This window comes from Mus caroli, unplaced genomic scaffold (genome assembly GCF_978045245.1).
Source record: "Mus caroli unplaced genomic scaffold, Mus_caroli_1 scaffold_1, whole genome shotgun sequence".
In the NCBI taxonomy this organism is placed as follows: Eukaryota; Metazoa; Chordata; class Mammalia; order Rodentia; family Muridae; genus Mus; species Mus caroli.
In genome coordinates, this window is record NW_028227256.1 from 181,300,986 (window position 1) to 181,312,095 (window position 11,110).

The 11,110-nt window shown below is 45.2% G+C and overlaps 1 long non-coding RNA gene across 1 annotated transcript; it reads right to left on the bottom strand.

Moving 5' to 3' along the window:
- Positions 1-1,930: 1,930 nt before the first annotated feature.
- LOC110304929 (uncharacterized) lies at positions 1,931-10,567 on the bottom strand. Its single transcript, XR_002379116.2, has 4 exons — positions 10,483-10,567; positions 4,000-4,127; positions 3,701-3,834; positions 1,931-1,985 (listed from the first exon to the last, which is right to left on the bottom strand). It is a non-coding gene; the product is annotated as an uncharacterized LOC110304929 (long non-coding RNA).
- Positions 10,568-11,110: the final 543 nt, after the last annotated feature.

Consider the following 11,110-nt stretch of genomic DNA (forward strand, 5'->3'; position numbering starts at 1 on the left):
ATAAATTGGTGTGGACTCAGGCAGCGCAGATCCGCTACAAAACTTGTGTAATGAGATAAAGTAAGAAATGCAAATATGTTAACAAATGCATCCACTGTACAAGCACTTTAAGGACAAATAGTTAGGAGTCATCAGTGCATATATGCCCCTCCCTTTTTCCTATTTTATTTGTATATGTGACTCCCCTTGGGCGGTCAGGCAGGGTCATACCACACAGAATGAAGACATCTTACAGATGGGAAGATCTTTCTAGAACTTTATGTGTATATATATATATATATATATATATACATATATACATATATATATATTCTGTGTGTATATGTATATATGTACATATATGAATATATATCATGCATAGAATTGACCACATGTAGTGGAGGGTCTTGTGGGCATTTGGGGCAGGGTGGGGCTGCTCCGAGCTAGATAAGCAACTTGACTCGTGCCCAACAGTTTTTCTTCTGCTGTGGCTCTCTCTATGCCCCCCCAGCCCCCGCCCCACGCCCCTGCCCCCGCCCCACGCAGCGATGTGGGCAGCACCTGGGCAGTTGTGTTAGTTATGTTCTTGTTGCTGTGATGAAAATGCCCTGGAAAAAGCATCTTAAGGGAGAGAGCATTGCTCTCCACTCACAGTTCCAGAGGGAAACGGTGCATGATAGTGGGAACACGTGCCAGCAAGCAGAGAAGGCACAGCAGCAGGCGAAGAGGACTGCACTAGTCAGGAAGCCGAGGACAATGGCGGCGTGTGCTCAGTTCATTTTCTTCTTTCTGTGGTTACAAGGTCTGGGATTGACACCCATGGTGGTCAGGTATTTACCCCTCAATCTACTAAAATAATCTCAAACAGGCACACCCAGAGGCCAGTCTTATCAACCTGACAATTGAGATTAGCCACCACAGAATTCTTTCCTGTTGTAAACTTATCTGGGACTCTGACCCACTCATTACTGACCTTATTATGCCTTAAGCCTCTGTCTACAACAGGAAAATCCTGTGAATTTCATGGCAGTGGGCCATGACTTGGTGGTGGAGGTCTAAGATGTAGATCACAGGGAAAGAGTAAGAATAATCAGAAAACCACAGTATGTCACGGTGACAGCGCTTCTAATAACATTAGGTAAATGTTCCCAACAGCACGGTCACAGTGCACTCAGATCAGAAGATGCCTGGACTGATTTCTGCAGTGAAGAAGCATTTTCATTCCCGTCACACTCTTGCTCCTGCATTTTCAGTAGGAGGGACTGTAATTACTGAATGGGCATTCATTACAGAGGGCATCAATAATGCATTGGCTTTTGCAGCATGCTCCCTTCTGTTATCATTGTGCTGATGGATTGTGAGTCTAAGCAGATTCAGTAGTGTCACCGTGATTTATGACAATATGATGTGTCTAGAAAGGCCTGGAAGTAAACTGTTCACAGAGGAGTTTGTTGTGACGGTGACCAGTAGGTGGTAACTCCTCTATTTTGTTTAGGCTTTGAAACTGCAGGCCACACTCCTGGGCACCCTACCAGCTACTGCTCCTCTTTGTCTTTTGTATTCCCTCAGGAATTATAAGTATTCAGGTTTCTATTTGCTCTGAGATATGGCAGAGTGAAAATATCTACTTTGTATTAATATTCATGAGAAAGGGAAAAATCCGAGTTGAGCTTTGGTGGTGCTGTCTGTCTGTCTGTCTGTCTATCTATCTATCTCTATGTCATGGAACCTGATGGGTCAAATACATTTTGATCATTAGAATGATTTGTTTTCTATTTATTGATTTGAATATAATGGGACACACCCAGGTCCATTAAATTAAAGCATTACTGAGTACTTACCAGTGCACAGCAGTTGGTGTGGGTGTACCCATCAGAAGTAGCCCCAACACAAGCACAAGGCAGAAGGAAACAAGTGCTGCTCACAGGGTTGAAAGTAGAAACGAAGGCAAAGGAAGGCAGGTCATGATTCTGAAGTGTGTCGGCTGTATGCCATGAAAACGGAGCCTGAGATAAAACTGTATGTATGAATACCTTCCTGAGGGCACAATCTCAGGCAGCCATGGGGAAGGGAGAGTGGGAAGTGGGGTGAGGAAGGAGAGGAGCGCAAGGCAAGTGCACTGACTGGTACCAGCTTTTCAAAACCCAAGGGCTGCTCCAGAGATTCCTGCCTGGGTGGGTGACTGTTCTATGTGGGGCTGTGGGTATAGGGGATGAGGGGGGCAGGAGAGAGCCTGCGTCAGACTAGAGTTCCTGTGCTCTGGGTGGGCGGATGCAGGAGGACTGCCGGACGCTTTCCACACCGCCCGGGTGGGCATCTATCTGGCTGTGTGAAGCCACTGACTTCACATGGTGGAGGGTGGACAAGGGGCAGCCCCCAGTACCAGGTTCTCAGTCTCTGGCATCCAACGTTGGATACGGCAGAGGAGCTGAGAACAGAATAGGGGCCCCAGGGATGCAGAAAGAGGGCAGAGGGAGAGAGGTTCCCACATAGGCAAGAGTCTTTAGTACAGTCCATGGCTGGAGCACAGGAAGGCCTTCTGACAGGAGGTTAGAAGCGTCTCATTAGAAGGAAGCCTATTCCATCGTCCAAGCACAGCAGGCCTTGATGAACAGAGACAGTCTATGGTTTTAGAGCTTTTTTGTAGAAAGTCAGGGGGAAAGAGAAAAGGTAGAAAGAGAGAGAGAGACTAGCCATGGCCAAGAAGAGAGAAGGGGGAAGGGAAAGAGAGAAAGAGAGTTAGAGAGTAAGAAAGGTGAAGTCTTAGAGAGAGGTAAAACTTAGAGAATGAGAGAGAGAGAGAGAGAGAGAGAGAGAGAGAGAGAGAGAGAGAGAGAGAGTAAGAGGGAGAGAGTGAGGTGGGGCCAAGCAGTCCCTCTTATAGTGGGGTTGTTATTTTGCTGTTGCTAGGTAACTGGGAGGAGTATAGCCTGAAGGTCAGAAGCTTGGGACATTGTGTATGTGACTGCTAGCCACAGGCTTCTCCTGTTGGGGCTGTGGGGGCGGTAACTTCAACAGGAGCCAGGGGTCCAGGAGACATGAGGGAATGCCTTCTGTCCCATGTAGCTGAAAATTATCACCACTGGGTCCTACCAGGGTTCATGACCTCAACTGGACTGGAGACTAGCCTGTATGTGCATAGCCCATTGCCCCACAGTCCTATAGAAGGTGCTCCAGAGAGCCTACATGGAGTGGGTAACTCTGCCCTGTAGGAGATGCTCCAGAGAGCCTGCCTGGGTGGGCGACTGTCCCATAGTAGGTGCTCCAGAGATTCCAGCCTGGGTGGGTGACTGTAACTGAGTAGGTGCTCCAGAGAGCCTGTGTGGAGTGGATAGTTCTCCTAGAGAGGGTTGAAGAGGACATACATCATGGGTTCTTGTCTCTTTTCCACGTCCCAGTAGTCAATCAAAGTCTTCTCCTGGGACTCCAACTTACCTGCTGTTGAGATCTGTTGTTTAACCCTCCAGGAGACTGCGCTTGAGGCTACCACCTCAGTGGGTCAATGTAGGCTTCCATGTTTCAAAAACCACTTAATAAGGGCTCTCAAATGCTTTATCCCCCCTTCTAGCCCACTGTCCATAGGTAGGGAGATGGTAAATTGGACAATGGGGATGTAGACCTGTTTAGAATTACTTCTTTGGGGGACTTCAATCTCCCCAGGATACCAGCCATCCAGTTCAGTGCTGTCAAGATACCAACAATCCAGTTTAAGAAATGTTACCAAATATGGATCAGCAGCAGCAGCTTGATCCAGCAGAAACATCCAGGCCTCCACTGAATCAGCATGAGTCGGGGGAGGGGCCAAAGCCAGCTGGAATGTCAGGAGAAGTTCTCTGCTGTGCCTCTCTCAACAACCTGAAGATCAGCAAAAATGAGAGACCAATAAAACATTGCACGGCTAGCTATGCAAGCACGCTGTCACTGTCTGTTAGGTCCTACTTATACTGTCTCCAAACATCATGTGTCCTCTCACAGGTCTGTTTCAACAAAACATCACATGGCACAACCAGGAATTTCCACCTCAGGTCAAGTCTGTCCAGAAGTCAGGTGAGTATTGCTGGGTGCCTCTCAGGTCTGTGATGGGAGCAGTCATGGCTTGTGTTCTATGATGATGAGGCGGTATGAGACATCTTGAGGACCATTCCAGCCTGTAATTAGGACAAGCAATTTAATGATGGTGAAAGAGTCACCAGTAAGCAAGCACAGAGTGATCCATATCTCCCCAGTTAGGATGAGGAAAAGCCTTAGAGAGAAAGTGAAACAGTAGAGGGCACTTAAGATGTTGCAATGGCCGTTCTTGGTGTCAACTTGACTACATTTGGAATTAACTAAAACTCAAGTGGCTAGGCACACCTGTGAGGAAGAGCACTTTTAATCCAGATCTTTGGGGAGGAAAAAGACCTGTAATCCAGATTTTTTGAGGTGGGAAGATCTACCTTTAGTCTGCACCACATCATCCTGACTTGGTGTTCCTCAATGGACTGCGAGTCAGGATACGAAAGCCAAGTAAACTGTGTTCCCTCAAAAGTTGTTCTGATCGTCTCAGAGCTAAGAACTCATTATAACACACACACACACACACACACACACACACACACACACACACACACACACACACACACACTACAAAAGGCAATTAGGTGAGATAGTGAGTGTGTTAACTTACTTTTCTGTATTAATTACTTTACTATATCAGAATAACACGTTGTCCACACTAATTGGATGTAATGACAAAGGAACAGAGAGAATAAAGCCCTCATTTCAAAGGGGGAGAAGGACGAGTTACACCTGCTTTTCCACCACTCTCTGGCCACACTCCTTTGTCTCAATCTGTCTCTGTTCCCCACTGCTTCTGATGCTAACTGTCCTTGTCTGTCCTCCTGTTCTTGGTGGCCCCTGCTCACATTGTGATCATGGTGGTGACAATGGCTCCTGAGTGGCTCTTCCCCTCCCCAATTCTTTCCATGCTCTGCTTAACCTTTGGCTTGGTGAAGTGGTGAAGCATCTCCTCCCCCCCCCCCAAATCTTCTGCTACTGGAGTGTTTTATTCCTCACTGCTTAGTAATTGTTCCCTGTGTGTCAACCCCATTTGCCTAACTGGCTTGGGAATGGTTTTAAGGGAGAATCTGGGCCTGGAAGCTTTGTGGTTCTTGTAGCATCTGGCCTGGCCCTGACATAAATGAGGCAGATAAGCAGGTACCATTTGACTGGTCTTAGTGGCATTATATATCTGAGAAGAACTTGTCTGGCTCTTGGCTATCTAATATGTGTTAAAAAGTCCTTAGGGGCAGCTATAAAGTCTTCTATATATCTGTGGTTGTCACCCAGTGGCCCCAGTATGCCCACTGAATCAGTCCTTTGTGAACATTTTATAGATGGCCAGTCAGTCGACCTCATCACGGTATATTCTTGTTTTGAGACCTCAAGTGGAATGGTTTTAAGAGAAGTGATTGATAAGCCTGGAGATGTAGCATAGTTGGTAGAACACCTGCCTAGCATGCACGAAACCCTGTGTTCTTTCAGTTCCAAGCACTGTATAACCAGGTGTGTTGTTTTCGCCAGCATTTGGGAGGTGGAGGCCGGAAGATCAGAAATTCAAGGTCATGTTCCTTTGGCTATATAGTTAATTTGAGGTCAACTTGGGCTATGTAAGATCTTGTCTAAAAAAAAAATAAAATTAATTTTTAAATTCATTTAATGCATTGATAAGAAAAGAGATTGATAAAGGAAGCCAAGGACTTGGTACCCGGGCAGGTGAACTCTGGCTTCTCTGCAGGACACCACACATGATTCCGTTTCCCAGGAGAGAGCATCCATTCTTTTGGGATGTGTTACCTCTTGCTTATTGCATACCCATGGCATCAAAATACCAGGCTGTTTTGATTTCTCCATCTGAAACCATGAAAACAGTGAACACATGGCACTCTCTCTGCCCAGGGAATGAAGAGACGACTGATTTCATCCTTTGTTGTGTGGAAGATTCTGTTTTCCTTATTACCTCCCCAGAGACATCCTCTCTCAGGGCTGTGCTGACTCAGGGGGTTCTCTGAGGGTAGCTATTTTTCTAAGAGGTAGAGTGACATGGCTTCTGCTACTGACAAGTCTTGTCAAAAGTGGGAGCTGGCCCTCCTGTATCACAGGCTGTTCACTGCAGTGGGCAGTTCTGTTGGTCAGAGGATGACTGGGGAAGCCTTGAATACTCTTTGTCCTGTATGCCCTTTAGTTCCTCTCGCCAGGTTTTTCTGTTGCCTTTTGCTCAGGGGTTCTCCTTCTGAATCTTCTCCAAAGCTGTGTTACAGTATCCTTACCCACTCCTTACACACTTGGGACATTTACAGGAACATGGCTGGAATTGGGAAATGTTATAGTAAATGTGACAACCTCTGGCTCAGAAAGACAAATGGCATATGCTCTCTCTCCTGGGCAGGTCCTACTCCTAATGTATATATATATATGTGTATATATATGTATAGTATATGTATACATGTATATGTATATATATGTGTAGTATGTGTTTTTGTGTATGTATATGTGTATATATGTATAGTATGTGTGTATGTGTATGTATATGTGTATATATATGGATATGTATAGTATATGTGTATGTATGTGTATACGTATGTAATTTATGTATACATTATATATCTGTGAGAGTGAGACTGGATAGCGGTCAGAAGAGGAAGGGGACATGAGCAAGGAAGAGGAGGCTTTGATGGACAGAGTTGGGAAGGATAAAACATGTGGCATGAAAGCAGAGGGGATACTGAGGCAGAAGGTACATGTAGGGCCTGGCAGACAGAGGAGAGGAGAGAAGACAGATCCTTTGGAAGTGGGTGTGATTGTGCAGCCCCAGCCTTCTCATTATCTTCTCAACTATAAAACTCAGCCCCAGAGCTTCGTGCCCTTGGGGCCAGCTTTCTGTCATAGCTTTTTATTTTCATTTAAAAAAAATTCTTTGACAAGTCCACACATTTACATAATGGCTTTTAGTTGTTTTTGTCCCCAAGTTTCCTCTCTGACCTCCCCACTCTTTCCTGTTGGAACTCTCTTCTCTCTTGTACACAAAAGAGCTGTCATAATTTTAAATTTATTTTTGTTTTATTTTTATATGTGTGGGTGCTTTGCCTGCCCTTGTACCACATTTATGTATGTAATTCTGGAGGGGACCAGGCGAGGGCATCATAGCCCCTGGGGCTTCAGTTATAGATGGTTGTGAGACGTCATGTGAGTGCTGGGAATTGAATCCAGTGACCATCAGCCAGGGAACTTAACCCCTGAGTCACCTCTGCAACCCCTGTTGTAGCGATTTATTTATTTTCAGACCTGAGCCATCACTTACTTAGCTTTTATTTATTTATTTATTTATTTATTTATTTATTTATTTATTATATATAAGTACCCTGTAGCTGTCTTCAGACACCCCAGAAGAACGTCTCATTAAGGGTGGTTGTGAGCCACTGTGTGGTTGCTGGGATTTGAACTCAGGACCTTTGGAAGAGCAGTCAGTGCTCTTAACCACTGAGCCATCTCTCCAGCCCCCTTCCCCCCCGTTGTAGTTTTAAACAGACTCATGATACACTTCTTTAAGATAAAAGGGATATACTTATTTTATGTGTATGAGTGTTTTTCCAGCAATGTTTGTCTGTGCACCACATGTGTCTTGTGTCTGCAGAGCTCAGAAGAGGGCGACAGATACCCTGGAACTGGAGTTACAGACGGTCGTGAGCCATCATATGGCTTCTGGGAATGGAACCTGGTTTCTCCATCAGAACGATAAATGCTTTTAACCACTGAGCCATCTCTCCAGCCCCATGATCTACTTCTTCAGCATAATTTCCTGGCGACGGTTAAGAAAGCACTTCAGATCACAGGGTAGTCCCCACGTGTCCTCCAGAGTCAGTTTTATTTAGTGAGAAGTCATTTTTAAGTATTCCGGGATCCCAGTGTGAGTGTTGGTGAACCTGGAAACAGGATGCCAAGTTCCAGTGAGCATCTAAGTTAAGCCATGGGGTTTGAAAACCATGTACCAAATGTGGGGTGCTTTGGTAAGTATATGGGGAGTATGGGTATTTGGGATGTGCCCTCTACTCACCCATGATCTTATTCCTAAAAGCTTTGGAGGGTGTGTTGGTTGGTTCTGTCAACTTGTCGCAACCTAGTGTCACCCAGGAAGAGTGTCTCAGTGGATTGTCTACATTGGTTGGCCTGTTGGGACTTGTCTTAGTTGCCTTAATTGATGTGGGAAGACCCACCTTAGACATGAGTGGCACTTCCTGGAACATGCCCACATGAAAGGACACAGAAGCAGGACAGCTTTGCTCTTTCACTCTTACCATTGAGTTCATCTACCCTGCTGCTGCCACTGCTGATCCCTTCCCTGAGACTAGAACTGTCTTCTTCTGCCTTCCACTGTGGGCTGAGGACAGCCTTTCAGGAATCCTCTCAGCCTTTGCAGTCAGACTGGTGGACTGACCAGCTACTGGGTTCTTAGCCTTTTTAGTGTGAGACAGCCATTGTTGGACTAACTCAACCTTATTGTCTAAGCCAATCTAATTTATCTCTTTTTAATATATTCATTTCACCCATTCTGTTCTTCTAGAGAACCCCAGCTGCTACAGAGCACCATGTTTAAAAAGGATTTTGTAAACATTCTCTGGCACGACCATACTATATACTGAAAATGACTTCTCAATGAATAAGTGTGGCTCTGGGGATTATCCGGTGATTTGGAATGCACCCTTGATATCACTAGATTTTGCTTAAGAAGTAGGTCTATGTCATAGGTGCTGGAGAGATGGCTTGGTGGTTAAGGGCACCTGTTGCTCTTACAGAGGATCCAGGTTCAGTTCCCAGTACCCACATGGTAGCTTATATCCATCTATACCTCCAGCTCCAGGTCTTGCAGAGAATCAGGGTGGACCAAGGTGTTGGATCAAAGTCTAGAACATTCCTGAGCCCAAAGGCAAGGCACATCACCACACAGGAAGGATTCTGGAAGAAAACTAGAGCCCAGAGAGGCAGAGGGTAGAAAGATTCCAGGGTGGGATTGAGGAGGGAACTGGAAGCTTCAGAGAGGCCTTGAGGGCTTTGCTATGGTTCTACTGACTCCATTAAAGGGCCATCCCAACTGTTGGCAGTTAATTTATGGGATTTAAATAAAGTTGCATTCATCAAAGCCAGTTTGGAATGACAGACACACAGATGAACGGTGACTCAAACTGTTTTCATCAAGGAATAGTTTAGAAACTGCTCCCCGCTAAGGGCCATGAAGGCTGCCTCAGGAGATGACCTTACAAAACACCTTCAGCAGTAGAGAGATTTACAGCTGGGGGGACCTCTGTGGAAGATAAATTCCCTAGCTCCCTCTCCTTTTACAAGCTTCACTGGAAAGGTTGAGGCGTCTTCCTTCAGTTCAGACTGTTAGTGTGTCTGGGTCACAATTATAGTTCTAGAGAGATATGAATCAACCTATCCCTACAGCTCTTTCCTAATTTAGCAGAATCTACTGTTGTGCATTGGCAAAATTATATTAATGTGGACTATTAGCATGTGGAAACAATCCCATTAGGGAGAAATCGACATTCTAATGGGTCCTGCTAATGAGTTTCCTCAAAAATGAGAGTATTGTAGTAGATGAACTTAAAACCCGTTCTTTCTGAAAAAATCTGCGGGTTGATGGTTCTGCATGGGACTGAAGATAGAGGTGTTGGATGTAGATACCATCTAGGCCTGCCTATAAGGAACATGGAGTACTTGGAGTAAATTCTGTATCTTTTCATTTGTAAATAAAGAGTCCTGATGTTTTTCCCATCTTCTGTGTGAACCAAACCATGAACCACAGACAGCCCTCTGATTATTGTCTCTGTCCTCTCAGACGACACATGGAGTAGTGAGTCTATCATGTATAGAAGAGAGTTTTTTTTTTTTTTACATTTGATGTGTCCATGTGTATTTTTCTCATCTGCTTTTTGTTGTTGCAATAAAAACACTGGCCAAAAATCACTTGGGTAAAGGTCTAACGTCTCCTCTGTTATCAGGATGAAATGAGAGAACACTAGGGCTGAGGGACAGCCTAGAGGTGCTGTGGTCTGTGGGGGTAGGAACTCCTTCCTGTGCTCTGATCAAAATGTCTTTATGTCCTGCACTTCTACCCATTTCCACTCACTCAGATTTTATATAAGAAGTTGTTACTAGCTTTGAGGTGGGCTGGGAAATCAAATGATGCACACAGGGAGGGGAGGGGAAGACTACAGCTATGGACTTCATTGCCTGAAACCCCTAGAACTTTGTAGACCCCAGGGGTTCTTGTGTGGACTTGGTAATGATTAATAATAATGACTTAATCATTACTAGCAATGACTGATGCTTCAAATGGTCTCATTTACTCTTTGGATTGAAACATAGACGTTAAAATAGTCATACTCTAGATAGATAGATCCTATAGGAAACACAGAATCAGGGTGGTGCTAGTCCTGGTACAATCAGCAGTTCCAGTTTACTCACTGTTAGTGGCTATGGCATGCTGCGTCTCCGTGAGCATCACCCATGTGCCATTCTGACCATGACAGCGTGTGGCACTCACTGCTGCTGCCTGAAGACAGGCAGGACTGATCAGTGACACCAGCACTCTCTGACCCAGACTTCTGCTCTGAGCCACTGTGACAGCATGAAGGACTGAGAGTTGGCCGAGCCACTGTGACAGCATGAAGGACAGCTCATAGGATTGATAGTTGGAGGAGAGGGTGACACTTCCTCTCTCTTATCCTGTGAGTGTTTAGGCATGAAGCCCAGTTGAGCTGGACTATCAACAAACTATTTCTGAGTTCAGTAGAGTACTTTGAAAATAGGTTGGTGCTTGAGACCTGGTGAGGGTATGTGCATGGTTATGTACATGTGTGTGCATGCATGTGTGTGTGTGTGTGCATGTATGTGTAAAACTGTGGCTTCATTTACAGGGAGTGAAATTTCTGCTCTCTTTCTCTCTCTCTTTCCTCCCCTCCCTTCCCCCCTCTCTTCCTTCCTTCCTTCCTTCCTTCCTTCCTTCCTTCCTTCCTTCCTTCCTTCCTTCCTTCCTTTCTTTCTTTCTTTCTTTCTTTCTTTCTTTCTTTCTTTCTTTCTTTCTTTCTTTCTT